Raw genomic sequence first — 12,725 nt, forward strand, 5'->3', positions numbered from 1 at the left:
GGGGGGAGGGGGAGGGAAATGGGAGGCTGGGAGGAGGTGGGACCTTGTTTTTTTTTCCTTTTCTCAACAAAACAAAAAGAATTAAAAATATAAAAAAAAATATGTTTGATAATAGTACATTTTGTGTTCACTGGGGGTTTCTGTCCTGCCTGGTCCTGCAGCTGTTAAATTCCAAAAAGTCACACTGAGGTCTACATTAACTATAAACTAATTGGCCCCTTAGCTCTGGCTTCTTATTAACTGATTCTTGTAACTTACATTAGCCCATATTTCTTGTCTGTGTTAGCCATGTGGCATGGTACCTTTTTCGGTAAGGCAGTCACATCTTGCTTGCTCTGTGTCTAGCTTCCTTTCTGTTTGGGTGACAACTGCAGACTGAAACTTCCCTCTTCCCAGAAATCTCATTGCCCCACCTCTACTTCCTTCCTGGTCACCCCACCTATACTTCCTGCCTGGCTAATGGCCAATCAGTGTTTATTTAAAATACAAGTCACAGAGTACAGACCATTGTCCCATAGCAATTTTGTATATGTATTACATTGTCAGGCACTTTTAAAGTAAATAAATTCAGTGAATAGAATAAAATTCAACCAACCTTTCTTACTATTTATTTATTTGAACAAAATCCAAAGAAGGGAAGAGGGTTAATTAATATGGTTTCAATGAAATAGAGAGATTCTATTATTAAGGAGGTTTTCGGTTTGCTAGGAGAGAGGGTTTGTGCCAGAGTGGGTGTCTGAATTCTACTTCTCTTACTGTCCAATAGTTGAATATTGAAAGTCAGAGTTTGGCAAGATGGATTTTTCTTCATGCCTTATCCATGCTATTTGGACATCTTCTTCCTCACCTAGACCTTGTATGGCAGTTTAATATTTTGAAAACCATTATCAAAGTATATGACAAAAAATGTTTCTGCTAAGTATTTTCAAAAGCCTTAGTTCCCCTATTAGACAGCAAATGACCTATGGATAAAACATACAGTCCCGCTGAGTGTAACATGAGGGCCTGCTTGTTGGGGTTTCTGTCCTGCCCAGTTCCCACAGCCATTTAACCCAAAAGAATCACATAGTAGTCTACATTAGATATAAACTGACTCATCCATTAGCTCAGGTTTCTTATTAGCTCTTATAATGTATACCAATCCATTGTTCTAGTATATGTTAGCTACATGATTCGGTACCTTTTTCGGCGGTAGGTCACATCTTGCTTCTTCTATGATGTGGGTAGAACTGCAGAGAAATGGGGTTCCTCCTTCCTAGAATTCTCCTGTTCTTATTGCCCCGCCTCTACTTCCTGTCTGGTTGTCCTGCCTATACTTCCCACCTGGCTACTGACCAATCACCATTTATTTAAAACAAAATTGACAGAAATAGAATTGTTCTCCTGCACCAGCTGGGTTCTTGCTTTCTGTTTTCATGTTGTTCAGCTCAAAGCAAGGATCACAACACAGGCACAGGAAATATGAGGTGATAACCTGAAGAACAGACACCAAGGTTGCTAGGCTGCATGTCTAGGAAATATGAGGTGAGACCCTGAAGAGCAGACACAAAGGTTGCTAGCCTGAATGTCTACTGATGGGCAAAGTGCCTGGGTTACAACCTGAGTATTCCCAAAGAGGGATGTTCAACCATGGCCCCAGACTAGGAAGAGTGATGGTAAACAGTGATGGTTGCAACCTGAGTATGCTCACAGAGGGATGTTTAGCTGTGGACACAGACAGGAAAGAGTGACAGTAAGTAGTGACAGTTCTCAGTAGTTTCTTTGGTTATGGGACAATTCAGAAGTCATTGACCACAGACCCCTTTCCCCTTCTCAGTCAGAGCAGCCATTGTATTTTCAGCTGAAATAGGATGGTTCAGTACAATTTCCCTGGTTACTGGAATATTATGTCATGAAAATATCAATTACATTAATTTAGGTATTAGAGTAATAGGAATGTTTAGACTTTCCTTAAGTAAAAAAAATCACAATAATATTCAACATAAAATACTGGAGCAGTAGGGCTAGTACATATACACCTATGTTGATGACAGATATTTTAATCCAAGGATTAGTTTCACATTGATCAATATACTTTCAGTGGCTTGAAAGAAATGATACTTAGGAGTAATTCTGATGAGTATAAAGCTTTGCTTCATTTGATCAAGGGTATTTAAGATTCATAACATGATGTGTGTTATAGAAAGTCTTTAACTGGAATCTTTTCCATTCTAACCAGTGCAAAATATTGGTTTTGCAATCGTTTAGTAATTATATAAGGAGGACATATTTATTACAATTTATTGATTTTATAATTACTACTGCCAGTGTTCACATTATTACACAATGAAAGACTTTTTATATACAATGCTCTTCACCCCCAGCTGGTGAAGAGACACTGTAATGTAATTTTGAGAGTAGCCAACAGTGGATTTTTATTGTTTTTTCTTCTTTCTTTCTTTCTTTCTTTCTTTCTTTCTTTCTTTCTTTCCTTCCTTCCTTCCTTCCTTCCTTCCTTCCTTCCTTTCTTTCTTTTTTTTTTTGTCAACCAGCTAAATGACTTGCTTTCTGAAAAATACTGCTAATGCTGCTTGAGCAGAGAAGAATTTCCAACTTCAAGGTCATTCCTCGCAGTTGATTTCAGTCAACAAATGAGTACAAGGCTCCTATTTAACTGTTAAGTTACTTTGCTGCCCTTCATTCTGGGAACTAAAACTTATGGCTGTAAATTTTCTTCCAGATAAACAGACATCAAAGCCCACCATCATACATGGATCATGACACATGAAGATATATCTCTTATGCAATTGATTTTTCTCCATGTGTAAAGAAAACTCAGTATCGTTTTCCTCCCCTCCCAGAGCTTAGCAAGGAATATCTAGGTCGGATGGGTGAACAGTCAGCATAGTTTATATTCCCGGCTAGAACTCCTTTGATTATTTTTCTCTCTGTGAAGATGTGCAAAAAAGTTTGTCTAAGCATATATTTCGATTTCACTTGCCAACAGATTGTGAATAGCTGATTTAAGGTCACTGTCACCCCAAATGGGAAAAGATTAGGTTTCTGAGGACCAAAAATATTAAAAAAAAGTCTGCCTAAACAATATTTGCTGCTGTCCAGAATTCAAAATTGCTGATTTTCACCCCAGGAACACTCCATGGAGTTCTGTAAAGCCTGGGAGTCTATTATGCTGTTTTAATCTATCAGATTTTCAATATCCTAAGGATAAAGGCATCAAACAGAATTACTCCAGCTTGATCAGTGTTTGCCTCTCTTCTGGGTATCCTCTTAGTTTACTGGAGCAACACACACACACACACACACACACACACACACACACACACACATTTTATTTTACGAACAAACCATGTGCTTTTTATCTAAGTAGAATTGCTGAAAAACCATATATTTTCAGTATTCAAGGGCATAGTGCTGTTTCTGGCTATCCTGTGGGAGATGGCTTTTTACAGAGTGCTGGGCACTGTGTCTTTTGCTGGTAACTCATAAAGGTTAGCACTGAAGCACACCGGTGGGAGGTGAAAGGGACTAACCCTAGCCTGCTTCCATCCTCTGGAAAGCACTGCTTGTTAATTCCAAACTCCCCAGGCGGACTTGTAAAGTCCTTGAAACTCTTGTGCTCATTTTACTCACCCAGTTTGTACCTCCTTGGCTCCTATTCCTTTTTCCCTCTACCCCTCCTTCCTTCTCCTCCCTCCTATTCCTTTTTCCTTCTCCCGTTCACACCTTTATTCTCCTCCTCACTTGGGTTTGTCGGCTCATTCCCCACATTTAGGACAAGCAAATTTCTACAGCTTTACTATTTGGTAAACTTGAAAGGCTGCATGGATCTCTGTCTCTATCATTCATCCTCACCTTCTTACTCCACACTTTCCTTTTCCATACTGTCTTCCTTTCCTACCTATTTTCCCTCTCCATTCATCCATCTGCTGATGAGCATTTTCAAATATTTGAGTCCTGCATGAATTGCCCTTTGCTCCCATTTTCAGATGCAGAGAAGCTTGGAAGTATTAAGTCTTTTATCTGGAAACTATATGTACTGGTTTGTAATTGTCCTCCCAGGGAAGAGGGCCATCATTTGTCATTTTGTGAACAGGCAGCTTGAACCATTGAAGTGTCCTGTAAAGACTTTGATTGGGTAATAGAATTAAACTCTGATGTGGAATCCTAGCTGTGGTGCCCTAAACAGAATAAAATTGTTACCTAGTTCACCATTCAGTAACTTTCCTAAGCTTGACATGATCATGATACCTTCATTAGCCATATTTCCACCACTATTTTAGGACTTAGGATACAGTTGCCCTCCTTTATAACTTAGGATAAAGGAAAACCATGAAGATGTGTATGTCGGTCACTGAGATACATGAAAGACAGGCTTTAATTTACTTAAACCTTTGAGCAATTTTGTAGAGTAATACTTATAATACTCATTTTATAGACAAATAGATGAAAGGGATTCATAGAAATTAAGTCATGTATATAAGGGCATAAAACCAGGGGAAAATGTAGGAAAGATTGAATCCTGACCTTGAGATTAATATTCTTTTCCACATTGCCTTTCTTGGTATGCTAGTGGTGCACACAGGTACTTTATAAATGTTAAATGAATAAAATATATAGTTTAATGAAGTTTTCAGAAAGGGCATATTCTATCATTTTGTCACCATTAGGATCCTCATCACTATCAGTCCTTGGTTGATGTCTTCACTTATGTTTCTGAATATATATACTAAGGAGGCTTTTAGGAACCAGCAATAGTTCCACCTAAAAACTTGGAAGTCCAATTCATGTCAAAAAAAATTTTTTTGTTGATCATTCATGTTCATGCTTCTCTTTCTGATAAATTTTGAAGTAAATTATTTTCTTGGCTATTCATTGTTAAGAATCATGATCATTCTGGAGTACATGTAAAGAACTGTCTGGGAAAGGATCCTAGTGGTTTTGTGAAGATCATATTAAAGCAGAGCCTTGGAAGCTGCAAGTGTCTATCTCTGGTCATGTTCATCATTTTCAATAGAGGCAGAGGTTAGATCCAAGCATATTCAGACATAATCAACAACTTTATTTGTAAGGAACTTGGTTGATTATGGAACAAGATGGAGAGGGGAACAAATGTCTGGTAGACCTCTGCCTACGCCTTCCTCACAAAAATCCCAAGACAAGTTGACACTGCAAGACTTTTTCCTTCGCAGTTTACCTATGTGTCCACAAGGCAACAATACTGAAGTTTGTTGGGCACAATTCTTCATTCTTCTCATTTGGACAGTTGGCTACTGTTTCAGCAGACCTAAGAACCAACAGAAGATGAAAAGAAGTTCCAGGTGATATATTCTTATGTCTCTGCCCTCTTATGTCTTATGTCTTCTTTATGACAAAAGCATGAATCTACTCCCTTGGAAAGAGGCCTTGGCCTTGTTTCCTTCTTTCTGCAAACAACTCTTTTCAGACAAATACTTCTCTGCCTGGCTACCAGACCTACTTTCAAAGAGCATGGTACAAGTCCCTAGCTGATATGGGATGCCTTTCTGTATATGAGCTGTTTTTATTGTTTGATGAATAAGCTGTTTCAGCCAATGGCTTAGCAGAGTAAAGCTAGGCCAGAAGTCCAAACAAAGATACAGAGATAGAGTAGGCATAGTCGAGTAGACACCATGTAGCTGCCCAAGTAAAGAGATGCCAACAGAAACCTAAAGAGAAAGATGCCAGAACAGAAGCAAAACCACAGCCATGTGGTGATAAGCTGATCAGTAGAAATGGATTAATTTATATAAGAGAGAGCTAGCCAATAAGAAGTCTAAGCCATTCTCCAAACAATTGTAACTAATAATCAGCCTCAGAGTAGTTATTTCATAAGTGGCTGTGGAGACTTATGTAGGTAGAGAGAAATCAGTCAAAAGGACTGGAGTAGATGGAGAAGAGTCTTCCTTAAAAACCTAGCTCTTGCCCCAGCCTCTGTTTATCTCTGTCTCTCTATATCTATACCTCTGTCTATCTCCATGTCATTATAACTCATGTGCCTTTTTTAAATAATAAGGTGTTCAGAGCTCTCTGGGTGTTTCTGTTGCTATGTGATAAAGTCAAAGTGTTTCCTGTATCATTAATACCAAACCTCCTTAGGGAAGCTTTTGGATTTGAAACACTGTCTATGTAATGTATCAACAGTATTCTGAAGAGAACTTTAGATTTTTCTCTTGGTAATATGCCTCTAAGTCATTATGCCAGAAAGAGTGAGTTGTTCTTATTGTGTGTCTTCATGATTATTCCTAGTACTCCTATACTCACAAAAGGAACCTGGTGGCATATTTTTATATTTGCTTTAAAGACAAACAAGCTGTATCCTTGCCTATAAAGAAACTTGTGGACTCTGGCCTTTGCTAGTCAGAAGTCTGAGTGCTTGCTGCGTGATGGATCTCCAGAGTCAGGCAGAGCAAGACACTTCAACCCAGATAGCCTTGGCCTTGCTTCTTACCAACTAATTCGACTCTGGAATGCAGTGGTGCATGCTACTCATAATTCCCTGACAGTGGGTGGATCCTGACCTCGGGGATCCAAAAGATTATAGCCTCTTCTGATTAAGGCATTCTGGATCTTCCCAGTACCTTTTCCCTTTTTATTCATATTGATTCACCTCTAAGACACATTCTTCATTATAGAAAATTCTGTCTTATATAAAAAACAAATGTTAACCTTACCACAATTTTTTCCAGTATACGTAAACTTCAATACCAACCTCAGATATATTTGCTTTGTAAAAGGCAAAAGCAATCAAATGTGTCTTATATATAACCTTTTCTTTCAGATTGGTTCAATTGACCTCCTGGGTATATGACAACTGTATTTGGATGGGCTATGCAAATATGAATAAGGGGTCCAGGGAAGCAAGTTTTACTTTCTTCGACCCAGATGAGCTAGGTTCCAGGGGACCATAGGGCATCTTGAAAAATCCTATAACTGAAGTAAGTTACTCGTCCTCTTGATGAAAAAGACAATAGAAACTCAGAGCCTGCCTTTGTACACTAACAGGTACTTTTTGTAAAAATAGTCAGCACATATGAAAATAATCACCAGACTTCCAAACAAAGCCAACACCAGATTGACTGACAAATCTCACAGATGGAATAATTTAACTAGCAAATGTCTAAAGAAGTCAGGAATGACACTCAATTAATAAGTAGCCTCTGAAGACTGAACCCTAAACTGATTGAGGCCAAAATAATAGATGGATAATTTTGGTCAATTAAGTGGTCATAAACACTCAGAAGACAAGTTTAGCCAGTATAAAATTTTTGATAATAGTATAAACTAAACTAGACTTTTTAAAGGCACAAACAATAAGTCATGGCTTCACTCTACTGGCCTATTAGCTCTAACTTCTTATTGTCTAACTCTTACATCTTAATTTAACCCATCTCCATTAATCTGTGTATTGCCACATGGCAGTGGCTTACCGGACAAATTTCAGCGTGTGGTGGTGGCTCCATCACTTTTCTCTGACTCCACCTCTCTTTTCCCCAGCATACAGCCTGGTTTTCCCTGCCTACCGAAGTTCTGTTTTGCTATAGGCTCAAAGCAGTTCTTTATTTATTAACCAATAAAAGCAACACATAGACAGAAGGACCTTCCACACCAGGAATGCATCGGAACAAAAGGATAGATTAGAAGGCAACCAACCAACTTTGCTTCTTTGGATAATCCTTACAATTGAGTCAGTCCACGTAGGTATACTTACACTTCAGAAAACTTTTCTGAAAAAAAAAAGTTTATATTTCTTAAAATACTTTGTACAATCTCCAGTACTTCTATATGTGTTTTATGTTAAAATGGTGAGAGAATGTCTCAAAGTTCATGAAAATCAGTTTTCACAGTGTTTCTGACAAAGCAAAACATGAGTTTACCTTGATCTAACCACTCCACTCCTATGGGGCATCATCACTTCATCTTAAAAATATGTGACAGAGTTTATTGAGTTTTATCTGGTTTTTTCTTTTGTTTGTTTGCTTTTACTTATCTCATATTAAAAGGTCATACAATATGTCTTCCTATTTTCATATGTATCATTATTTAAATAGATATGCTACTTTATTCTGTTTTCTCTTGGAGGAAAATCCTTATATAAACACAAACACATTAAAAAAATAACCCCCTATATCTAATGTATTTGTAAATCTCATACACTATATTTTGAACATACTTATCCCCCCATCATCTTTTAGGACCAGCCTTTATTCAATGTTCACCTATGTTTGTCTTCTCATTTGTTATTCTTTTGTATACATTAAGTCCTTTTAGTGTTAACCATATACTCATTAAGGTGTGGCCAACCAGCAGGTAGTTATGCCTACTAGTAGCCATACCTTTAAAGAGAACTGACTCTTCTTCTCCTAGAAGCTGGTGGATCTTTGTGCCCAATTCCTCCTCCCTCTGTGTAGGTGTTTTCTGACTTTTGTATGTCTTGTGGATGATGTTACACCACTGTGCGCTCATATGAACAACTGCCCTGCTGTCTTTAGAAAAAAAAAAGTTTTCTTTTGTTTATTTCTCCTGCCTCTGGTTCTTATAGTCTTTCTACCCCCCTCTACCACAATGATCCTTGAGCATGGAGAGTAGTATTAATGCATTTTTCAAACATCCTCAGAAGCTCTTTTTGTAGTAAATAGCAGCTATCACAGAGACCCACAACTAGTTGAGGTGCAGAGAATAGGAAGCTGTGGAGGGCTGAGTTTACCTTCAATAGATAGCACACTTTAAGCAAACATTTATCAACAAAATAGGAATACCAGAGCAAGCAGAGAAAGAGAAATGACCCCCTCTTCCTGCTCTTGTGATACAAACTCACATCTCCCCACAGACCAGAGAGATTCCAGAAACATCCTGAGAGCTAGGAATCTTGTTCAATGCTTCTGTCTTATTCAGTTTCAACATTTATTTCTTTGTATCTTTTAAAGAATCTCTATTTTGTTCAGGCTCCTAACTAAGAATAAGTTTGCAATAAGGTATTATAGTAACTTGGAGTGTTTACTCTAGCCCTCTGAAAATGCATGGGTTAATGCGAGATTAGATATGGTAGCATAATTCTTGATTATCCATGTACAGCGATTAAATAAAACAGCAAATCATTCAGGAATCATTCATATAGTTGGCCTTGAGATGTATTAGAGGGTGCATCTTTGATCTCTCTTCCTAATTATATTTTGCTTTGGTCTAATGCTAGAGTAATAATGTACATTCCCAAAGCACATGTCAATAAACAACAGAGGAAAGGGACAGAGTAAAAAAGGGAGAGAGAGGCAAGATAAAGAAACAGCAAGAGGAAGACAAAGAGAACATGAAAAAGCTCTGGAGGAGAGAACTGGGGGAGATCTTCAAATGCCCTGGAGAATTCACAAAATAAGTGCATATGCACATACAATATTCCTTGAAGTCCACCCTTAAACCAACTACTCTCTTTTGCAGAATTCCTTTATTTTCTCTTCCTCTTTTGATCCAATGAATATATCAATATTGTAAACACATTTTCAAATGGTTATCTTTCAGAGGGTACAAGTTGAGAAATAAGTCTCTTACCTTTCAGAGTCTGCTGGTCAATACTGAGACGGAAATGAAGTCCTGCACTTAGAAGATTCTAGGCCTGAAACACTTTAACCGTTGCTTATTCAGTATTTCTAATGCAGAGGACCCTCAAAGAACAAAGCTGTGGGTGTGAGAGCTGATCCAAGGGTGAGCCCAGGTCCAGGTCATCTGCCAGGGGTGATGAACACTGCTTATAAAGACAAGTAGATTTAAACAGGAATAAGAAGAGTAGAAGCAGTCTATACTCCAATATCTTGAAAGAAACTGGCATGGAAATACACATTTTAATACATATAATCATGGTAATGGAAAAGAAGATGAGAAATATACATTTATTTGACCCATAAATTTCAAATAAAGACTATTAAAGAAGCGGCTGGAGTGATGAAACAGTGTTCAACAGCAATTACTTGTCTTGCAGAAGATCTTGGTCTGGTTTCTAGCTCTCATACAATGTCTCACAACTGTCTGTAACTCTAGCGCCAGAACATAGGACAGTTCCTCTAGCCCTCAGTGAATCCTGCACATACATACACTTACAAACACATCTACTCATACCATAAAATAAAATAAACATTATTTTTAAAGGATATTAAAGAAATTAGCTTGAAACTCAAAGAGAAATTTCAAACGAAGTCTTTAAAAAAATCTGTAACATTTAACAAGAAATTGGAACTTTACTTAGATATAAGCCATACATCAACTGTTAAAATTCTCAAACTCTTTATACATAAGCATTCTAGCTTATATGTAAAACAATCTAAAATCAAATAAAAATTGAAGTTTATTGTAAAATGGAAGCATCAAACCCCATACTTTTCAGCATTTTATTTTTGTTGGAAGTTTGCTCTTCTCTGAAGGGAAATAGAACAATGGATCTGAAGGAGAGGAAAGGCAGTGGAGGCACTGGATGGAGGCGAGGCTAAGGCGAGGATGTAACATATGAGGGAAGACCCCAGCTCCCCGTAACCTCGGTGAATCTCTGAAACACAGCCTTCTACTACTCAGAGAGGACCAAGCGTTGATTGACCACCCATCTGTTGGGACAGCCCACTCTCTAGGCCCTCCATACAAGGGCAAAACCCCAAGCCAGTTCTTCAACTGCCTAAGCTTCTCTAGACAGCGAGCAGGTGAGTTTCTTGCAGGGAGGCTGCTCCATTCCATTCATTGAATCCTTAAAGCCACAAGTTCCACTTTGCCCTAAAGCCCTCCTATCCCCCCTGCAACTTCAGTAAGATGGTATAGAAGGTTCTTCTGTTCATGTATTTCTTTCATTGGTTAATGAATAAAGAAACTTCCTTGGCCTAGTTGATAGGACAGAACTTAGGTATGGGGAGTAGACAGAACTCAATGTTGGGAAGAAGGGCAGAGTGGCAGATGCCATGGATCTCCTGCCTGAGACAGACATTGGTTAGACTGGATAGATTCTTGTCGGCAAGTCACAGTCACATGGTGATACACAAATGAACAGAAATGGGTTAAATTAAGATGTAAGAATTAGCCAATAAGAAGTTAGAGCTAATGAACCAGGCAGTGTTTAAATGAACACAGTTTCTGTATGGTTATTTTGGGTGTAAGCTAGCTGGGTGACAGGGACAAACAAAGGGCCCCCTCCTCATGTAACAAGCTCATTCTCCGTGCAACAGTGGAACTCAGCAACACAAACTCCAACTACACAGAAAGGACCAAGAGAGCAGACCAAGAGAGAGGACCAAGAGAGAGGGCCAAAGTAAGACACAGACAGTGACAATACAGAGCAGCTCCTAAACAGTTCCCAAAGACACAAACAGCCACTGCAAGGATTGGACCAAGACGCAAAGACACTGTTCGCACCAACTGAAGGAAGAGATGGTTAGGTACCAATGAAAGATTTCATCCAAAATCCTAAGAAGCAACATGGTAACACCAGAACCCAGGGGTCATACAACAGGAAGACTTGATCATCCTAACTCAGAAGAAGCAGAAGAAAATGACTTTAAATGCAACTTTATGAGAATGATGGAGGCCTTTAAAGAGGAAATGAAAAATTCCCTTAAAGAAATGGAGGAAAAGAAACAAAATATTGAAAGAAATCAATAAATTTCTCAAAGAACACCCCCACTCAAAAAAAAAAAAAAAAAAAAAAAAAAAAAAAAAAAAAAAAAAACCTTTCCAGCAAATGAAGCCAATAGTTCAAACAGTACAAAACTTGAAGACTTGGAGAAATGGAGGCAGTGAAAAGAAACCATAATGTATGAGGGAAGAGGAAAGAAAAAAGAAAAAGAAAGAAAATCCAGTGCATAGGGAGTCAGTGCTGTGGTGAGTGGAACAAGGCAGATGAGGGAAGAGGAACGTTTGTTTCACTTCCTTCAACTGTGTCATGATTTAAATATTTCTGCTTTGATCTTCACAAATAGATAGATAATGGGTGAGACTGAATTTTTATAATATTAATTGGTAGTGCTAAGATGAAAGCCGCGATATAGCTAAACTTGAAGTCTTTGCCTTTCGACCGCCATTAGCAGGGCTAAAGCAGAGTTCAAGAATTAGAAATACACAGATAGGTATCCCCTGCATAATCAAAGCTTGGGGTGATTCCAGTCAGATCTCTGCATCAGGAGAGTATAGAAAATACAGAAGGTACAAAAACAAACTTGAGACAAACATGTAGTTTCACGGAAAGATGACAGTACTCCAAAGGAGGAGAATAGTTTATTTTTAAAACCTCAGGAAGTTTCCGTTGATCACACACTTAAGCAGGAAATTTGATTATCTCATATAAACTTTACAAATAGAAGCCAGTCTTTGTTACTTTTCTTGTAGAGTTTGGCTAGATTCTCTGTCGTTTTGGTGGATCTACTATTTGATTTGATCTCCAGTACCAAACCACAGGACAGGTTTCCCCAGTGCCTCCCAACATCTAGGTGACATTCCTCGCTAGCAATCCAGAAAAGTGGAGCAACAATTGTTACTTTCTTGGTACTTGTTGACTTTGTCAGTTGACAATGACTGGGACCTGTTTATTTCCTTAAAGATTAATTATTTTCTGTTATCTTAAATTTATCTTTTTTTTTTTTTTTTTTTTTTTCGAAACAGGGTTTCTCTGTAGCTTTGGAGCCTGTCCGGCAACCAGCTCTACTAGACTATATAACCATCATTACAATGTATTATTGTAATTG

This window comes from Microtus ochrogaster, chromosome 18 (assembly GCF_000317375.1).
Source record: "Microtus ochrogaster isolate Prairie Vole_2 chromosome 18, MicOch1.0, whole genome shotgun sequence".
In the NCBI taxonomy this organism is placed as follows: domain Eukaryota; kingdom Metazoa; phylum Chordata; class Mammalia; order Rodentia; family Cricetidae; genus Microtus; species Microtus ochrogaster.